Here is a 22749-nt window from a genome sequence, read left to right on the forward strand (position 1 = left end):
TCGCTTAAGAAACTAGACTTTATCCACTTAGACCCTAACGTTCGCTTATACGCTTAACGATTTGCGTTAATCGTTCGCACACCCTCGGCTCCACCAATTTTAATAAATTAATCGTTATGAATTTTAAGGCGACTCTTTCGCGAGTACTTTACCAACTTCATAATCCACCTTACATATTTTTTTCGTAATCCAATTAGTCTTTTAGGGGCCTTAAACAAGGTTTCAAAGTTAAGCGAGGGGTAAAGGTTCATTCGCGAAATACCGTAACTTAAAATGGTCGTTTCTCCTAAACCGTACATCGGATTCAAGCGAACCACATACCAAAACGAAGCTTACGACATGATCTAGCTAAACATGGCAAAGTTATAGATTGGTCAGTGAGTTATCTGGTCCAAGGTTCATGTACAACAGTCTAAGGAAAACGGGCATTACGACGGCTATGTTTACGAGTTTTCCAAGTTTCTCACTACACCAAAACCTCACCAAACAACCCACAATCATTAACACATCAAAAAATCAACTAAATAATACTATACCAGTCCTTATTCTTCATATTATTCATCTCAACCAAGCACAATCAAGTTCTATTAACTATAACAAGATTCATTCACCAAATCACTCCAAATTCAAATCAAACTACTAATAATCAAAGATCATGCTTCTCATTTAGAAACTCAACCTTCAAACTCACCAATAATCAAAGTAAAGGCTAGGGTTTGAAGTTTATACCTTCCTTGGGAGGTGTTAAGTTGCTAGGAAACCTTAGGGAGCCTCCTACAAGCTTGATCTTTCCAAAGAAATCAAGAACACAAAGTTAGGATTTGAAGTTTCTAAAAGTCCGATTGAAAGAAATGTAAAAATGAGGGTCTTACCTTGCTAATTTGGACGAGACTTGTGAACAATAGTTGTAGGCCATCTCAATACCTTTCCAACGAGCTATAGAACACAACATTTGAGTGAGTATTGAAGGAGATATGGTAGTTTAAAGTTGCTGGGTTTGTTTTGGCCTAGAGCTTTTGCTCTTGGAAGCAAAAGTCAACTTCTAATTTTTGTGTTTTATGATATTTGCTTGGTTGCTTCTCCTTTTTGCCGTGGAAAATGTTTTAGCTTTTTACCATGGTAAATTTTACATGGGCCAAAATCAACCAACAAAACAAAACCCTTTGTCATGCTTATGTCATCTTGTTTGTGTCATCTATTTGCCACATGTCTTTGCCTTGTGGTTTGATGATGTCATAATACCTTGGATTCTTGTACAAGCTTATCTCTTGGTTGCGTATTTGTTTTACGGTTCCCTTAACTTTCGTTCTCGATACCCGTTTGAGGGATCATTTCCGAGATCTCATTATTTGAGCTTCCCTAAATCTTTCCTAATATTTTATAATCCTTTAATGATCCTCATTTATAATCCTTGAATTAAAATCCTTTCAATCATGTTACCTTATACTCAATTCTGTCGGTATCTGGTGGATTTTCGGGAAAAATCAAAGTGTTCGAATTCGAATTCTGACAACCTTTACATACATTCATTTACTTTATGGAATACTAATACGATCTTAGAATTTCCATAACAGTACTCCTATATAGCGTGGTCTGATAATTTTTCTTAATCAGCATAGTCAGCAAAAGTTACTATTCATCAGGGTTTCAAAAATTCCAAAAATTGGGGTTATTACATATTCCATGTTCAGAATAGCTAAGTGATTTTACTTATCAAATGAATGGATTTATAAATGTTTTGGGTTTTGAGAAAAATGAGTTGGTTTTGCGAGTATTCCTGCCCAAGTAAATGGGGGAATAAAAGTTTATAAGGGTGTCGAGTATTATGACCCCTTTCAATAAAATATTTTTAAGATTGGATGGTTGCGTAAGAGGCCGTGGTGGCGGTCCAGCGTGAACTATGTATTATACAAGATATAACACCTTGCCAGGCCGATATGTGCCTTGGGTACCCCTCTGTTTAGTTAGATATGCTTCGGCATACCGGTGTTGCTCCGCGGCTGATCACCGGCGGCAACACACCGTCGTTCGAGGATTCCAATCTAAATTATTATATTGCTTTTGATAATCTTATAAGGAATGATTTATTAAGTATTTTGTTTTCGGATAAAAGATGAAATGAAGTTTTGATTCAATTTCTGATTTTGTGGATACTTAGTTTGTTGTTAAATATCAAAGGTGGTATTAGTACAGATGATTGTGTTGACTTCAGTATGGGATGTTGTAAGCATCAAAGTTCGTAGTAATATCTAATTTGATATAATAACAAAATGAGTATTAATATCAAGAGTTCAGTTTTGAATAAAGTTTGTGATACATTCCATAATCATTGTTTCATGTTGCTGTGGTTTATGATATTTCCGTAAACACTGTTTTACGAGTTTTATTCTCGTCAAGATCCAAAGTATTGCTGAAGCATTTCGCTCGAAAATATCAAAAAAAAGAGTTTTGAGTACAGTGAAAAACAATTATCCGATTCTTTAATAAATTTTCTGATTCAGCAAATACAGTTTCAAATGTTCTGCTCTAACGCAGATGTCGGTTTTATATCAAAATGACCATATATATATTACAATGATCTTACTGAGCATTTCTTTTGCTCATACTTGCCTTTTTTTAAATTTAACCTCCAGTGAGGATTAGCTTGCGCTATTTAGCCGTGTAATTCAAGGAAGCAAAGAAGAAGCTTTTGGAAGATGGTTGGTCCAGGGTTTGCGAACTAGTGTAAGTTCTTTTGTGTAAAGTTGTTTATATAATATTATATTATACTTGTGTTATTTTATAGTTGGGCCTAGTATACTTCTTTTCGAAGTTATACTAGTGGGTTAAGTTTTAAGATTGAGAATTGTTGAAAAGAGTTTTAAAAGAAAGTGAAAATTTATTTTTGGAATTTGGATATCTTGTTTCTAGAACTGTAACCTTAAAATATCTTGGATTAGTTTGGGGTCATAAATGATAAATATATTCCACTGGCATTTATTTATTGATTTAACAGGTTAATTTGGATTGAATTTTTATAGTGACGACCAAATCCTCTGACCCCGGATTTGGGGGCGTTACAATTTAGCGTCTTACTTCGTATAAGACCTCAAGTCAACACACATTACTATATATATAGCACTATAACACCTTGGAACACATAAGCAAAGATAATTCCATGCAATATATTATTAGACTTGGTGCATCATTGGATATTGGATGATCTCACTCAACTAATCTCTACAAATTGACTATCGTAATGCAACTTTATTAGTCTCAAAACCCGAAGTACCTAAGATTGAAATCTCATTTCTCTTGACCATACCTATGGCCTTACACCCTACTGACCTTTATCTAATTGGAAACACTAAGGCTTAACTAAGCCTTGCTCATAGGGTTCACAAAACTAAGTGTTAAGTCGTAGTGTTCTCACTTGCACTCTCTTCGCGACACCTTGGGTGACTTAGGGTCTTTGACACCTTTTGCTCTAGGCCTTCCTACCAAAACTATCCCAATGGACTCTTAAGACCTAAATATAACTTATTCACATGGAATGACACCAAGGTCTAACCTAGGCCTCTTTGGGCCTACCCTCAAAGTTGACACAAATCTGCTTGGTGCCTTAAAAACTGCTCTATTTTTTACTCACTTTTAACCATTGATTCTAACTATAAACCAACATATTTTGACTTGAAAATTTTCCCTAGACTTCCTAGTATCAGTACTAATCAAGGCCTAGTGAGGGCCTACACATAACACCACTTTATAACCTCTAAACTACACTAAATCTAAACTGTCCCCTGTTCAGGAAGATTTAGTGTTTTCATGTGTGCACCTCACTAAATGGTAAGTTTTCTTAAATCTATTGCTTCTGGACTCAAGTATATATCAAGTCCCAACTCTTTGCAGCTCGGGCCTACCAAAACCTAAGAAATTCCCATTCAAAACTCAGCTACAACTAGTGCACAAATCTGGAAAATTGAAATGTCCTACTCTAACCCTTCCACCCTAACTTTCACTCTAAAACCTGTAGGATTTTATACATCACAGAAGCATGGTAAAATATTTTCTTGATATAAAATCCATATAATACGCATACAAATCGTGAATAAATCGAGGGATCGATTACTAACCTTTAATAGCGATCCAAGAACGACGAATGAAGATCCCTAGCAGGTGCTCCTCAATTGTGAAGCACTCCACCAGTATCCACCAAGAGTACAATGTGATGGAGGAGGAAGAGATTGAGAGAATTAGTTGCCTCCCTCTATTTTCTACTTTAGAATTAGGGTTTATCTTTTGGGTTGAGGCAAATAGGGTTTATAATAGTATATTTATAGGCAAAATTTTCAGCTGAAAATTTTCCATAAAATTCTATTATTATTAACCCTTTAATTGATTAATCTTATTAACCAATTAACTAATAATTAAAACACCTTTTAATCATTAATCCCTTTTCTAAACACTTTAGAAAATTAATTCTTTCACTTGATTTAATTTTTAAAATTAAATTCTTAATAAATAATATTAAGAACTTTTTCTTAATTAATTTATAATTAATTAAATCTCATTTAATCAATTACTAAATTTGCTAATTAATTATTCATTTCACAAATAAATAATTACCAGCCATTATTAATTAATTCCTCCACCATTAAATCATTCTCTTTTATGGTGTGACCCTGTAGGTTCAATATTAAGCCGGTAGTAGAAATAAATAATAATAAAACTATTTTATCATTATTTATATAAATTCTCTAATTTATTAAATATGATTAATTAATAAATTAATCATGTTTATTCTACATTGTGAGGGATACTTCTCAGCATATCGCGACTATCCGGATAATACGAATTCACTGCTTAGAATACCAAGAACCTATTCAGTGAATAGTTACCGTACAATCAATTCCTTCTACCCTGCAATGTCACGATTAAATACAAGGCATGGAACTTGTGTCAAGCCTATCTTATTTAATCATTCGCTTTCCCATTCACTATGCTTAGTTCTATTAAATGTAAATTAGAAACTACTTTCTAATTTCATTCGCTCTGGCCAGAGATTCCTGAACTATCATAAGTGGATCAGCATTGAACATTCTCTTCCTTCACTGGAAGGGGTAGATCCTTTATTGATCATACACTATCTTCGTGTATAAATTTCTATACCCAGTAGAGCCCTTATAATTGTCCCTGGAGACTAAGAACTAAACCAAAGCATAGTTCAGTGTACACAAGATGACTATGATGATCTCAAGTCTAAGGATACTTGTACAACTATCACTATGTGAACAACTGCTGACACGTGAGTAAACTTCATCAGTTGTTCAGTTGTGTGAGTCATGTTCAGTGAACTTATTCTATAATAAGCACCTACATACTAGCTATAGTGTCACCACACAAATGTCTATGAGAACAGACATCCTTCATAATGAAGCAAGCATAGTATGTACCGATATTTGCGGATTACTAATTACCAGTTAGTAATCCTACGACCAGGAAATATTTAAGTTCAGAGTTATCATCTTTTAGGTCTCATTATTATGATCTCATCATAATCCATAAAAAGCTTTACTCTAAACTATGGTATATCTTATTTAAACACTTAAATAGATAAAGCCCGCAATAAAAACAAAACAAGTCTTTTATTAATATTAATGAAATCAAAACAGATTACATAAAAGTTATTTCTAAATCCTCATACATGATTGGACTTAGGACACATCTCTTTCAAAACCAAGCACTCAACCTTTAACCAAGCAACCCTACTGCACTAATACCCTCAACTAATGCCTCAACAAATATGGAGATCATTCATACCCTAGTGCACCTTCATGAAAATAATTTACCAAAAATAGTTCAAGTGAATCATCAACAAGATTTTGACTAAGCAAGAGAGATCATTTCTTACCAAATTTGACTTTTAGCACTTAACCAACAATAATAATCATGCATACTAACTTACCTTAAATAATTTTAGAAAAAAAATGTGGTAACAACTCCTATAATGCACAAACAAATTCTAAATTTAAGAGTTTAACCATATATGCATGCTTTCGAGTATAATAGAAAAAATATCATGGTTTTTCATCAAAATCTCAACTTAAAACTAACATGCAAGACTAGAAATAGCTATTTGAAGAATGTCACTAACATGAAAGGAGTTTTATCAAGTTTCCTTTACAAAAATACATATTACTAGCACATAAGTAATGTATCTCATGGAGAAGCCTTAGATTCACAAGAGCCAAAGGTTTTCTCCTTTAGTTTAAACAAAAATACCACATGCAACCATAAATCATCAACTTTTAAACATAAGAATCTTTGGGAAGTGTGTAAACTAAGCATAGGAAGTGGAATTACACTAAAAGAAGGTGGGAGATTGAATGAAAATGGAAGGGGATGGGGAGGGGGGCTTCGACCGAGAGGGTGAGGGAGGAGGAGGAAGAAGAGAGAAAGAGAGGAGTGGAGTGAAGTGTGATGTGTTTAAGTGTTGGTTTGGTTTTGATCATTTTATTCTATCTTTACCCACATGCAAAAGTGAGTGGGCTATGCAATTACCATACTATCCCTCTCCCTTTATAAACAAAGTTTGCCTGCAAGGGTATCCAGGTAATTTGGCTAGTGTAGAAGTAGTTAGTGGGGTTAAAAATTCCCATTGTGCCCTTGTCTTTGAATTGAGGGTTGAATCCATTCATAATCCATAAAAAGCTTTACTCTAAACTATGGTATATCTTAAGCACTTTCATTCTTCTAGACCTCTTTTGGAGTTTTCCATTCTAAACCTTTTAAGCACTTTCTGGATGTATGTACCCTGGGTAAGACCTATCATTCTTCTAGATCTATCTCTATAGATCTTCATACCGAGAATGTAGGATGCTTCTCCCAAGTCCTTCATGGTGAAGTTATTTGATAGCCATACTTTGACTGATTGTGAAATCGGTATATCATTTCCTATAAGAAGTATGTCATCCACATACAATACAAGAAATGTTACCGCGCTCCCACTAACCTTCTTGTAGACACATGGTTCATCTATGTTTTTGATAAAACCAAACTCTTTGATTGTCTCATCAAAACGGATGTTCCATCTACGAGAAGCTTGCTTTAAACCATATATGGTTCGCAGCAGCTTACACATTTGGTGTTCATTTCCCTTGGAAAGAAAACCCTCTGGTTGTGCCATATACACTACCTCTTCAAGTTTCCCATTGAGGAAGGCCATTTTCATGTCCATTTTCCAGATCTCATAGTCGTAGTAAGCAGCAATCGCAAGCAAAATCCGAATTGATTTTAACAGGGCTACAGGTGAAAAAGTTTCATCAAAGTCAATCCCTTGCCTTTGTTTGAATCCTTTTGCCACGAGCCTGGCCTTATAGGTCTCCACCTGGCCATCTGCTCTAATCTTTCTTTTGTATACCCATTTGCTCTCAATAGGCTTCACACCCTCAGGTGCTTCAACCAAAGTCCATACTTGGTTGGTATACATAGATTCCATTTCGGATTTCATGGCACTTTGCCATTTCTCTGAGTCAACACTACTCACAGCCTCATTATAGGTCATAGGGTCATCATCATCAATGATTGACAACTCATTATCATTCTCAATGACAAGGCCATAATACCTCTCAGGTGAAAGAGATATGTCCTAAGTCCAATCATGTATGAGGATTTAGGAATAACTTTTATGTAATCTGTTTTGATTTCATTGATATTAATAAAAGACTTGTTTTGTTTTTATTGCGGGCTCTATCTATTTAAATGTTTAAATAAGATATACCACAGTTTAAAGTAAAGCTTTTTATGGATTGTGATGAGATCATAATAATGAGACCTAAAAGATGATAATTCTAAACTTAAATAGTTCCTGGTCGTAGGATTACTAACTGGTAATTAATAATCCGTAAAGATCGGTACATACTATGATTGCTTCATTATGAAGGATGTCTGTTCTCATAGACATTTGTGTGGTGACACTATAGCTAGTATGTAGGTGCTTATTATAGAATAAGTTCACTGAACATGACTCACACAGCTGAACAACTGATGGAGTTCACTCACGTGTCAGCAGTTGTTCACATAATGATAGTTGTACAAGTATCCTTAGACTTGAGGTCATCATAGTCATCTTGTGTACACTGAACTATGCTTTGGTTTAGTTCTTAGTCTCAAGGGGCAATTATAAGAGCTCTACTGGGTATAGGAATTTGTACACGAAGATAATGTATGATCAATAAAGGATCCACCCCTTCCAGTGAAGGAAGAGAATGTTCAATGCTGATCCACTTATGCTAGTTCAGGAATCTCTGGCCAGAGTGAATGAAATTAGAAAGGAGTTTCTAATTTACATTAAATAGAACTAAGCATAGTGAATGGGAAAGCAAGTGATTAAATAAGATAGGCTTGACACAAGTTCCATGCCTTGTATTTAATCGTGACATTGCAGGGTAGAAGGAATTAATTGTACGATAACTACTCACTGAATAGGTTTTTGGTATTCTAAGCAGTGAATTCGTATTATCTGGATAGTCGCGATATGCTGAGAAGTATCCCTCATGATGTAGAATAAATATGATTAATTAATTAATCATATTTAATGAATTAGAGAATTTATATAAATAATGATAAAATAGTTTTATTATTATTTATTTCTACTACCGGCTTGATATTGAACCTATAGGGTCACACCATAAAAGAGAATGATTTAATGGTGGAGGAATTAATTAATAATGGCTGATAATTATTTATTTATGAAATAAATAATTAATTGGCAAATTTAATAATTGATTAAATGAGATTTAATTGATTATAAATTGATTAAGAAAAGGTTCTTAATATTATTAATTAAGAATTTAATTTTTGGAAATTAAATCAAGTGAGAGAAATATTTCTAAAGAGTTTAGAAAAAGGATTAATAATTAAAAGTTGTTTTTATTATTACTGAGAATAATAAAGGGTTAATAATAATAATATTTTATGGGAAAATTTTCAGCTGAAAATTTTACCTATAAATATACTATTATAGACCCTATTTTTGCCTCAACCAAAAAGATTTACAAAACCCTAATTCTCTCTATCTCCTCCTCCTTCATCACATTGTACTCTTGATGGATACCGGTGGAGTGCTTCACACTTGAGGAGCAGCTACTAGGGATTTTCGTTCATCATTCTTGGATCGCTATTAAAGACCTCCATCTTTCCATTAACGTAAAGCTTATTAAGGTAAACATACTGAACTACAGATTAAATATTATTTAATTTTATATATGAGATATATGCCTATGTTTACCATGCGATGATAGATTTAGGTGAACTTAAATCAATATAAGGCGTGCTCTAGAAAATCTAGAATAGGAATCGTTTCTTGCCTTAACAATAAATATTATGAATACGATCATCAGATTCTTGTGTTTATGAAACAGTAATTGAATATGAATTTTAAATATTGAGAGAAAGGATGATTCTGTCAACAACAGATTTCTATCTGTAAGAAAGAGTTATTAAGTGACGCCTCTTGACAATGCTCCACCCGATCTGGGAATCATCTAATTATCGATTATTGATTTGAAATATTTAATTTAAAAGGAAGAATCTCTTTATAATATGATTATGATTGTAACGTAATATAATCCCTCTAAAAATAAATAATATCAAGTAGTAATTGGCCAATGACACAACGGACTTGTGTCGGTCATAGCCTTCCAACATGGTAGAAAGTGGTTCTTATTTTTAAATCATTGTCATTTCGTGCTACAGCCGAGGGCTTCGATTTCGAAATAAGAAATACTTGTCTATTACATAGAGATGTGTACATTGAATTAGAATCTAAAAGTCGGTGCGTGCCACAGCCGTGGGCCGTTGGAGACTGATTCAATTGTACGAAATATTGGGTTAGACTTGACTTAGAATATTGAGTTTGTCGTGCCACAGCCGTGACTCAATTATTCAAGAGGCTAAAGTTATATTAGGGAATAACATAAGATGTAATTGATAAGAGTTGTCTGCCTATTGAACATCACATGACGTTTCGTGCCACAACCGAGGTTGTGTGATGAAATGTAGGATCCCTATTCCCACTAGCATTATGAATGCTTAATTTTCACTTAAGGGGTTGAAAAAATTAGATAAACTAGTGGGAGACACTTATGAATAAAGACCTGATTCCTATAGTGTTTTGAAATGAAATTGAATATTTGCTAAGTGTTGTTATGTGTTTATCATTTACAGATTTACTATATTCGTCATGTCTTCTGCACTATCACTCCGGAGCATACTAGATGCTCACAAGTTGACTGGTCCTAATTTAGCTGTTTATTTTCACTGTAACAAGTTGGGGCACTGGAAGAGGAACTGCAAGGTTTACCTTGTAGAATTGAAGAAGAAGGGTAGTGAGACTACCGCTTCTGATTCAGGCATGTTCATGATCGAAGTTAATATGTCACTAGGTCAAATTTCTACTTGGGTATTAGATACCGCCTGTGGTTCTCATATTTGCAATTCGGTGCAAGGACTAAAGGGAAGTAGGACTCTTGAAAAAGATGAGGTGATTCTACGTATGGGCAATGGAGCAAGGGTTGCGGCCATATCTGTAGGATCATTTAGTTTACATATGCCTACGGGCAAGACTATTATTTTGAATAATTGTTATTACGTTCCCTCTATTGTGAGGAATATTGTTTCTATCCCTATGTTGGATTTGGATGGTTTTTCATTTATTATTAAGAATAATGAATGTTCTATTTTTAGAGATAATGTTCTTTATGGACGTGGTATTATAAATAATGGTCTGTATGTATGTGACGTAGAGCATGATTTACTTCAGATTGAACAAACTAATAAAAAAATGAGATGATGAAAATCTGACCTATTTATGGCACTGTAGGCTAGGTCATATTAGTGAAAATAGACTGCGGACATTGCATAAGGAAGGGTTACTTGACCCCTTTGATTTTGAATCATATCCTACATGCGAGTCTTGTCTATTGGGTAAAATGACCAAATCTCCATTTAGTGGACATGGAGAGAGGGCTACAGATTTGCTAGGATTGGTACACACAGATGTATGTGGACCAATGTCTACGCAAGCCATGGGTGGATTTTCGTACTTCATTACTTTCATAGATGATAGATCTAGATTCGGATATGTGTATTGATGAAACACAAGTCTGAAGCCTTTGAAAAGTTCAAAGAATATAAACATGAAGTGGAGAAACAAACCAAACACAGTATTATAACTCTTCGATCAGATCGAGGTGGTGAATACTTGAATGGACAGTTTTTAGATTATCTCAAAGAAAATGGTATAGTCTCCCAGTGGACTCCTCCATATACTCCACAGTTAAATGGGGTATCTGAAAGGAGAAATCAAACTTTGTTAGACATGGTTCGGTCCATGATGAGCTATGCGAATCTTTCAGTATTCCTATGGGGTTATGCATTGGAAACCTCAGCATATTTACTGAATAAGGTGCCTTCCAAATCTGTTCCTCAAACACCATATGAGATATGGAAAAAAAGGAAACTGAATCTTAAACACGTTAAGATTAGGGGATGTCCAGCTTATGTCAAGAAAGTTGACCCAGATAAGCTGGAATCTCGATCCGTAAAATGTAATTTTGTGGGATATCTTAAAGCGACTTTGGGGTATTACTTTTACACCGATCATCGGGTGTTTGTCTCCAGACATGCTACCTTCTTGGAAAAGGAGTTTATCCTTGAAGGAAACAGTGGAAGCAAAATTGAACTTGATGAAGTTCAAGAAGCACAAACTACTACGGATCAAGTGGAAACACCTGTTCAGACTGAACAACCTTCTGTGGAACAGCCCATTCGTAGGACAGGGAGAGTGTCTCGCCAACCTGAGAGGTATTATGGCCTTGTCATTGAGAATGATAATGAGTTGTCAATCATTGATGATGATGACCCTGTGACCTATAATGAGGCTATGAGTAGTGTTGACTCAGAGAAATGGCATAGTGCCATGAAATCTGAAATGGAATCTATGTATACTAACCAAGTATGGACTCTGGTTGAGGCGCCTGAAGGTGTTAAGCCTATTGGGTGCAAGTGGGTATACAAAAGAAAGATTGGAACAGATGGGCAGGTGGAGACCTATAAGGCCAGGCTTGTGGCAAAAGGATTTAGACAAAGGCAAGGGATTGACTTTGATGAAACTTTTTTGCCTGTCGCCCTGTTAAAATCAATTCAGATTTTGCTTGCGATTGCTGCTTACTACGACTATGAGATCTGGCAAATGGACGTGAAAACGGCCTTCCTCAATGGGGAACTTGAGGAGGAAGTGTATATGACACAGGCAGAGGGTTTTCTTTCCAAGGGAAATGAACACTTAGTGTGTAAGCTGCTGCGAACCATATATGGTTTAAGGCAAGCTTCTCGTAGATGGAACATCCGTTTTGATGAGACAATCAAAGAGTTTGGTTTTATCAAAAACATAGATGAACCATGTGTCTACAAGAAGGTTAGTGGGAGCGCGGTAACATTTCTTGTATTGTATATGGATGACATACTTCTTATAGGAAATAATATACCGATGCTACAATCAGTCAAAGAATGGCTATCAAAGAACTTCACCATGAAGGACTTGGGAGAAGTATCCTAAATTCTCGGTATGAAGATCTATAGAGATAGATCTAGAAGAATGATAGGTCTTACCCAGGGTACATACATCCAGAAAGTGCTTAAAAGGTTTAGCATGGAAAACTCCAAAAGAGGTCTCATACCGATGAGCCATGGAGTGTCCCTTTCCGAAAAAAATGTCTCCTAAGACACCTGAGGAAAGAGAGCATATGAGTAAGATTCCTTATGCTTCAGCAATAGGATCTATCATATACGCGATATTTTGTACAAGGCCTGATGTTGCTTATTCAATTAGTGTGACGAGCAGATATCAGTCCAATCCAGGTGAAGACCACTGGAAAGCAGTGAAAAACTTCCTTAAGTACTTGCGAAGGACTCAGGACATTTTTCTTGTTTTTGGTGGTGAATCTGAGTTGAAAATAGAGTGTTATACTGACTCTAATTTTCAATCAGAAAGTGATAGAAAATCCATGTCAGGGTACGTGTTTACTCTGAATGGTGGTGCGATTAGCTGGAAGAGTTCCAAACAGTCTACAACGGCTGACTCCACAGCGGAAGCAGAATATATAGCTGCAAGTGAGGCTGCAAAAGAAGCTGTTTGGATGAGGAAATTTGTTTCTGAGTTGGGAGTTGTTCCTAGCGTTTAAGAGCCTATTATGTTGTATTGTGATAACAACGCAACAATAGCACAAGCCAAGGAACCTAGGTCTCATAGAAATTCCAAACATGTCCTGCGGCGCTTTCATCTGATTAGGGAGATTGTTGAAAGAGGAGATGTAAACGTCGAGAGAGTTGACACACATAACAATGTAGCAGACCCACTCACAAAGCCACTTTCTCAGAGTCACTTTGATCGTCATAAAGACAAGATGGGTATTAGATACCAGAGTGATTGGCTTTAGTACAAGTGGGAGATTGAAAGAGATATGTCCTAAGTCCAATCATGTATAAGGATTTAGGAATAACTTTTATGTAATCTGTTTTGATTTCATTGATATTAATAAAAGACTTGTTTTGTTTTTATTGCGGGCTCTATCTATTTAAATGTTTAAATAAGATATACCACAGTTTAGAGTAAAGCTTTTTATGGATTGTGATGAGATCATAATAATGAGACCTAAAAGATGATAACTCTAAACTTAAATAGTTCCTGGTCGTAGGATTACTAACTGGTAATTAATAATCCGCAAAGATCGGTACATACTATGATTGCTTCATTATGAAGGATGTCTGTTCTCATAGACATTTGTGTGGTGACACTATAGCTAGTATGTAGGTGCTTATTATAGAATAAGTTCACTGAACATGACTCACACAGCTGAACAACTGATGGAGTTCACTCACGTGTCAGCAGTTGTTCACATAGTGATAGTTGTACAAGTATCCTTAGGCTTGAGGTCATCATAGTCATCTTATGTACACTGAACTATGTTTTGGTTTAGTTCTTAGTCTCAAGGGACAATTATAAGGGCTCTACTGGGTATAGGAATTTGTATACGAAGATAGTGTATGATCAATAAAGGATCTACCCCTTCCAGTGAAGGAAGAGAATGTTCAATGCTAATCTACTTATGCTAGTTCAGGAATCTCTGGCCAGAGTGAATGAAATTAGAAAGGAGTTTCTAATTTACATTAAATAGAACTAAGCATAGTGAATGGGAAAGCAAGTGATTAAAAAAGATAGGCTTGACACAAGTTCCATGCCTTGTATTTAATCGTGACATTGCAGGGTAGAAGGAATTAATTGTACGGTAACTACTCACTGAATAGTTTCTTGGTATTCTAAGCAGTGCATTCGTATTATCCGGATAGTCGCGATATGCTGAGAAGTATCCCTCACGATGTAGAATAAATATGATTAATTAATTAATCATATTTAATGAATTAGAGAATTTATATAAATAATGATAAAATAGTTTTATTATTATTTATTTCTACTACCGGCTTGATATTGAACCTACAGGGTCACACCATAAAAGAGAATGATTTAGTGGTGGAGGAATTAATTAATAATGGCTGATAATTATTTATTTATTAAATAAATAATTAATTGGCAAATTTAATAATTAATTAAATGAGATTTAATTGATTATAAATTGATTAAGAAAAGGTTCTTAATATTATTAATTAAGAATTTAATTTTTGGAAATTAAATCAAGTGAGAGAATTTTTTCTAAAGAGTTTAGAAAAAGGATTAATAATTAAAAGGTGTTTTAATTATTAGTGAGAATAATAAAGGGTTAATAATAATAATATTTTTATGGGAAAATTTTCAGCTGAAAATTTTGCTTATAAATATACTATTATAGACCCTATTTTTGGCTTAACCAAAAAGATTTACAAAACCCTAATTCTCTCCATCTCCTCCTCCTTCATCACATTGTACTTTTGGTGGATACCGGTGGAGTGCTTCACACTTGAAGAACAGCTGCTAGGGATTTCCGTTCATCGTTCTTGGATCGCTATTAAAGACCTCCATCTTTCCATTAACGTAAAGCTTCTTAAGGTAAACATACTGAACTACAAATTAAATATTATTTTTTGCATGGATCCTGCGGAGGTTTTTGATTTTTTTAAGATTTAAATTTACGTTTTCCCTGCGTTTATGTGCTAAAAACCCTTCATCAGGTTGGCGAGACACTCTCCCTGACCTACGAATGGGCTGTTCCGCAGAAGGTTGTTCAGTCTGAACAGATGTTTCCACTTGATCCGTAGTAGTTTGTACTTTTTGAACTTCATCAAGTTCAATTTTGCTCCCACTATTTCCTTCAAGGATAAACTGCTTTTCCAAGAAGGTAGCATGTCTGGAGACAAACACCCGATGATCGGTGTAAAAGTAATACCCTAAAGTCTCTTTAGGATATCCCACAAAATTACATTTTACGGATCCAGATTCCATCTTACCTGGGTCAACTTTCTTGACATAAGCCGGACATCCCCAAATCTTTACGTGTTTAAGACTCGGTTTCCTTTCTTTCCATATCTCATATGGAGTTTGAGGAACAGATTTGGTAGGCACCTTATTCAGTAAATATGCTGAGGTTTCCAATGCATAACCCCACAGGAATACTGGAAGATTCGCATAGCTCATCATGGACCGAACCATGTCTAACAAAGTTCGATTTATCCTTTCAGATACCCCAATCAACTGTGGAGTATATGGAGGAGTCCACTGGGAGACTATACCATTTTCTTTGAGATAATCGAGAAACTCTCCATTCAAGTATTCACCACCTCGATCTGATCGAAGTGTTATAATACTATGTTTGGTTTGTTTCTCCACTTCATGCTTATATTCCTTGAACTTTTCAAAGGCTTCAGACTTGTGTTTCATCAAATACACATATCTGAATCTAGATCGATCATCTATGAAAGTAATGAAGTTTGAAAATCCACCCATGGCTTGCATAGACATTGGTCCACATACATCTGTGTGTACCAATCCTAGCAAATCTGCAGCCCTCTCTCCATGTCCACTAAATGGAGATTTGGTCATTTTACCCAATAGACAAGACTCACATGTAGGATATGATTCAAAATCAAAGGGGTCAAGTAACCCTTCCTTATGCAATATTCGCAGTCTATTTTCACTAATATGACCAAGTCTGCAGTGCCACAAAAAGGTGAGATTTTCATCATCCCTTTTTCTTTTATTTAGTATGTTCAATTTGTAGTAAATCATGCTCTACGTCACATACATACAGACCATTATTTAAAATACCACTTCCATAAAGAATGTTATCTCTAATAATTGAACATTTATTATTCTGAATAACAAACGAAAATCCAGCCAAGTCTAACATGGGAATAGAAATAATATTCCTCACAATCGAGGGAACAAAATAACAATTATTTAAAACAATAGTCTTGCCCGTAGGCATATGTAAATGAAGTGATCCTACAGCTTCAGCAACAACTCTTGCTCCATTTCCCATCCGTAGAATCAACTCTTCTTCCTCAAGAGTCCTACTTCTCCTTAGTCCCTGCAACGAATTGCAAATATGAGAACCACAGGCGGTATCTAATACCCAAGTAGAAATTTGACTTAGTGACATATTAACTTCGATCATGAACATACCTGAATCAGAAGCGGTAGTCTCACTACCCTTCTTCTTCTTCAATTCTGCAAGGTAAACCTTGCAGTTCCTCTTCCAGTGGCCCACCTTGTTACAGTGTAAGAAAACAGCTTTGCTCTTGGGGTCTTCAGCTTTTGGTGGAATCGGTTTTTTCTCACCTACTTTCTTCTTCTTGGAAGGGTTCTTCTTCCTTTTATTAGGATTGGAACCTTCACCAATTAGAAGAACAGAACTCTTCTTAGGGGGAAATTCGATTCCGCAGTCTTCAACATGTTGTGGAGGTCAGGTAGGCTGACATCCAGCTTATTCATGTGAAAGTTCATAACAAACTGCGAGAACAAACTCGGAAGTGATTGCAAGACCAAGTCTTGGCTCAGCTCCCCATCCATGGCAATCCATGGCAAAACCAAGTTGTCCAAGACGTTCAATCAAATTGATCATCTTAAGTACATGGTCATTCACAGATGATCCCTCAGACATCCTACAACCGAACAGCTCCTTCGATATCTCATATCGAGCTGTCCTCCCTGCCACATCATACAACTCTTGTAGATGCATAAGGATAGTGTGAGCATCCATATGCTCATGTTGCTTCTGTAGCTCAATGTTCATGGAAGCTAGCATGATGCATTGAGCAACATTTGCATCATCTATCCACTTACGATACACAACATGTTCATCATTATGTGCATCGCTAGCAGGTTCAGTAGGCTTAGGTGAGTCAAGCACATATTCCAGCTTCTCAACCCTGAGAACAATTCTCAAGTTTCGAAGCCAGTCAGCAAAATTAGTGTAATAACCCCAAAATTTTTGAACTTTTAGTAACCCTTATGAATAGTGTTTTGCTGATTATGCTGAATAAGAAAACTTTCCATGCCACACTATGTAGGGGTTCTTCTATTGTTATTCTGAGATCTTATTAGTACTTTATATGGGATATAAGTGTATGTAAAGATCGTCAGAATCCAAATTCGAACACTTTGATTTTTCCCGAAAATCTACCAGATACCGAAAGAATTGAGTATAGGGGAACATGATAAAAAGGATTTAAATTCAAGGATTATAAGAAAGGATCATAAAAGGAATATAATGTATTGTGAAAGGTTAAGGGAACCCAAGTAATAAGATCCCGGGTATGATCCCTCAAACGATAAACGAAAACGAAAGTTAAGCGAACCGTATAACAGATCAGCGGTCATTAGCCAAGTAATTAGGAGCTAATCAAAGAGGTTAGTGAGGATGATGTCATCAAACCAATAAGAAGAGGACAAGCATGGGAAGATGACATAAGAATGATGACCTAAGCATGACCAAAAAGGAAGGAAGGTTGGTTGATTATAAACCACAAAAAATTCACCATGGTTAAAAGGTAATAAATCAAAACAAAAGTGGATCAACCAAGCCAAATAAATAAAAAAACACAAAAACAAAGTTGACTCTCATTATTCAAGAGAAGCTCTCGGCTTTTCTTCTTTTTCAAAGAGGAAAATTTCAAAATCCAAGATCCAACCATTGTTAAATTGCAAGGTAATTATCCAAGGTTCCTTATGATTAGTTATGGCTATCCTAGGAATTTAAGCTCCAAATTTCTTCACAATCTCTTTCAATAAATCATTTAAGAAGAGAGTGAATAGTGTTTTAAAGAAATTTAAATTGTTTGATCTTGTGTTTTTGGTTAGATTAAGCTTTGGTAAGGACTTTCAAGGGTGATTCCAAGCTCCTTAGTTACTCTTACTCACCAAGGAAGGTATAATCTCTTAACCTAGCATTGTTATTGAATATTAAGAGCTTATTATGACTAGGATAGTTCATGAGAAGCATGGTGATTGAATATGTAGAGATTAGTTGGTTTTGTGATGTTTTTGGAGTTGTAAATCTTGGTTATTAGTTAATGAACTTAAGAATAGTTTTAGTTCATGTTTGAGAATAATATAAATTGGAAAACTTGAGGTGTTGGGGCTTTTCTAGTGATGTATGGATGGAGTTTGGTTGTATGGTTGAATTGTGATTGATTTTTGGTTGATTTGGAGTAGGATAAAATTTGGTAATCGCGTAAACATAGTCGTCGTAATGCCCGATTTATTTTAGACTGTTTTTATTCTTAACATCAGGACCCATGAACTCACTTTTAGGTTTTTACCATTGCCATGATTAGATAGTTCATGTTACGAGCTTCGTTTTGATATGTGGTTCGCTTGAATCCGATGTACGGTTTAGGAGAAACGACCGTTTTAAGTAACGGCGTTTCGCGACCGAACCCTTACCCCTCGCCTTACTTTGAAACCTTGGTTATGGACTTTAAATGACTAATTGGGGTATTAAACAATTATGTTAAGTGGATTAGGCAGTTGGTAGGGTACTCAAAAAAGAATCGCCTTAAAATCCTTAATGGTTAATTTATTAAAAATGGTGGAGCTGAGGGTACTCGAGCGACTTAAGTGAATCGTTAAGCACAAAAACGAACGTTAGGGTCTAATTGGTTAAAGTATAGATTCATAAGCGACTTTGGTTTAATTCCAACTTATATGTTGTTTATAGGTTACCAGACTCGTCCCAAGCCATTTATCACCCCCAGTCGCTCAGGCAAGTTTTCTACCCATTATATTATTGTTGTGATGTACACATATGTATATGCATTATCTTGTGATAGATGCATGATGGTTAATTAGCAAATCTTGCGATATATTGGAGCATGTGATATGGTATATATGCATGTCTGTTTCGTAATCTTGATATATATCTGTTGATTCAAATGCTTATTAGTTGCATAATACCTATGCTAGAGATATGCAGTAATTGCGTATACCCTTAGTATAGGGGACCCAAAGGTGAACATTTTCTAAAATCGGGAGTCGATGTTCCCGAGTATAATATATATATATATAGATATAGTTTTCAAAACTATGAATCGAATAAGGTTTATTCGATAACTTTATTTTTATTAATGAATATTATTTTGAATATTCATTCAAGGGCTTATGACTCCGTTTATTCATATTAAAGAATATTATTTTGAATATTCATTCGAGGACATATGACTCCGTTTATTTTATTTAATGAATATTATTTTTGATTATTCATTCGAGGACTTATGACTCCGCTTATTTACTAAATAATATTCTTTATTTTATTAAAGAATAATGTTTCGATAATCAAACTTATTTTCGATTATTCAAATAAAGATCATACTTTCGTATAAGTATATCTTTGGTTATTGTATTCATTTCAAGTATGAGTTTTAAAACTCCTACCTCGATTATTTTTATAAGGATCATCCTTATGGGAATATTATTTAAATAATAATATTCAGATACTTTCCAACATATCGGGACTGATTTATTTTATTAAATCAGCATTACTCTAAACATTCTGTAAAATGTTTTCGAGTCTTCAAAATTATTTTTAAAGTTAGGGCGGATCCCAAATCTCATTTTTATATTTAAGATCCTCCTTTCGAAGGGGATTTAAATACTCGCTCAAAACCTGAGGGATCCGGCTCTGTGGTGTGTTTTATATTCGCAACAAGGTTGCTATTTTGATAAAAGAGTTTTTGATTACTTACCCAACACTCGGGAAGTAAAATTCTTGGAACAAGTTAATCCATTAACAGGCATCACCTGGGAAATATCGGTGAGTTTTCCTTTCCAACTAGATACGACTTCTTGGTGGAGCCGTATCAACAAGTTTCTACTTGGGGAAAGGGGGGACGATCTTTACGTTTCAGAGTCATGGATTTTATCTGAACTAGGAGTGGCGTAAGTGGTCGAGTGGCGCCGGCCCAGCCTAATTATATTGGCCCAAATGGCCTGGAAGTTCCGCTAAGACGGTCCATTCCTTAGGAGTCCAGTGTTCGGTTGACAAGTAAATCCGACAGGTTATCCTCTACATGTAGAAAATGGTGGGGTTGCACTACTACGACTGATCATCGTAAGTTGTCATCCTGGCGCGGTAAACTCCCGTAATGAGTTCATCATCCAGTTGGATATTTCTGCAACACTACCCAGAGCACTTCGATAGAAAGGCTACGACCGGGCGATTGTTGAGTGTTGGCATGGTCGAGTTTTCAAAATGATGTTTCCATCAAATGAAGTATCTCGTAACTTCATTTCTTTTGAATGATATTTCAAAGATTGATTCTATACAAGTTATGCCTTGTAGCTCCATATATGTGATGAACTATTTATACCTTGAACGGTGGTAGTTCAAGTTGTATTCGGAAAGGATATAAGTATATTGGAGTATCTTGTAACTTTATCCTTTCAACTTATATCTAGTAAATGATTATCTTATGCATGACAAAGATTTTCAGAAAAAACGTTGAGACAAGGTTAGATATATGAGATCACCTTGCAACGATATTTTTATACAGTTATAAACTGGAACTCTGTGTATATTATACATGGCAGAGGATTTCAAAGATTTTGAAAAGTATATAAGTATATATACTGAATATTTTGCGACTTCGTCGCATTAAGAGGTCAAACTTGGTTCATTTCTTCTTGACCAAGACTTTCATGAGTACTATGAGAATGCTCATATATTGTTAATTATTATACATATTATTTCGGTGGGCTTGTTGCTCACCCTTGCTTTCTTCTCTCATCACACAACATCAGATAGAAAAGATGACCAGGACCAAGCTTCCAATTCGCAAGCGGTTAAGAAACGTTCCGCAGTTTTCTGGAAGCATTGATGCCGCCGTAGCTGAGGTAGGAACTACCAATAGGATAGGCTTCAACTATTGATGAACCAGACTTATGTATATTATGAATTGTAATAATGGCAAAGAATATGTAAATTATTCAGAAACCCTTTTGAGGTGAAATGGTTTATAATTATGGAATAAATGACTTGTGTTATTTTTGGTTTTCATCTCTGAGACTATAACTTGTGGTGTATGTGTGTGTATATTATGGGGTTACATTACGCAGTAGTTGGTTGATTGTTAAGGTTAAGAATTATTAAAGGAAATGGAACTCGTGATAACCCGGATCCCTGACCCCGGATCTGGGGGTGTTACAGAAATGGTATTAGAGCTAAGCGTTATAAACCTCAGAGATGATGTGACGTTAAGATAATAAGTTCACTAAGATAATAAGAACTCTTGCCAAGTTCATAGTCAGGCTACGTAACATAGTACTGACAGTTGAAACCCTTATGGAAACCCTTATAAATATCATGATAGAAGCGTAGTTCGTTATCATATATGGTAGCGGGACTCCGAACCCTGAGGTTGAGGAGCAACAACGCGATGATGTTTTATTGAGGACTCCGATAGAGCGTCCTAACGCAGGACCGGATGATGTTCATATTGAGGACGTAGCGGTTGAGGACGTTGTCCTAGAAGGGATTGTTGCTGAGGAGGATCCCGTGGAGGATCCTAACCAGAATGAATAAAGGACCACTAAGGAATTGATGACCATGGTTAGGGCGACTACCAGAGGTAGGATTGGCCGGTCACTACCGGAGGTTCGTTCAAGTTTATAAAGATAGTAGCCCCTTTAACGCGGCTTACTCGTAAGACTGAGAAGTTCGAATGGATAGAGAAATGCGAGAACAACTTTTAAGAACTAAAGAAAAGGTTGGTGATGGCCCCTATATTGGCGTTGCCGGATGGAAAAAAGAGATTTTATGATGTGTAGTGACGCTTCGCATAAGGAATTAGGGTGCTTCTTATACAGACAACAAGGTAATCGCGTACGCGTCAAGACAATTAAGGGAATATAAAATTTGATATCCCCACCCATGAGCTTGGGCTCGTGGCAATAGTTTTTCCATAAAGATTGGAGGCACTACTTGTATGGAGAGAAGTGCGAGATTTACACAAGCCATAAGTGCTCTAGTGCATTTTCACGCAGAAAGAGCTCAACATGCGCCAGAGGAGGTGGTTAGAGCTAATCAAGGATTATGATTAAGAGATTCTTTATCATCCAGGGAAAGCCAAAATGGTGGCTAATGCCCTTAGTATAAAGGAGAGACTCAAGATGAAAATGTCTTTGGGAGAGTTGATAAGAGATTTTGAGAAAATGGAAATAGAAATGAAGGTAACCGGAGCCGGTACCGAAAAGCTGTTTGAGATTGCAATACAACCCGAATT

This window comes from Apium graveolens, chromosome 2, assembly GCF_009905375.1.
Source record: "Apium graveolens cultivar Ventura chromosome 2, ASM990537v1, whole genome shotgun sequence".
Taxonomy (NCBI): domain Eukaryota; kingdom Viridiplantae; phylum Streptophyta; class Magnoliopsida; order Apiales; family Apiaceae; genus Apium; species Apium graveolens.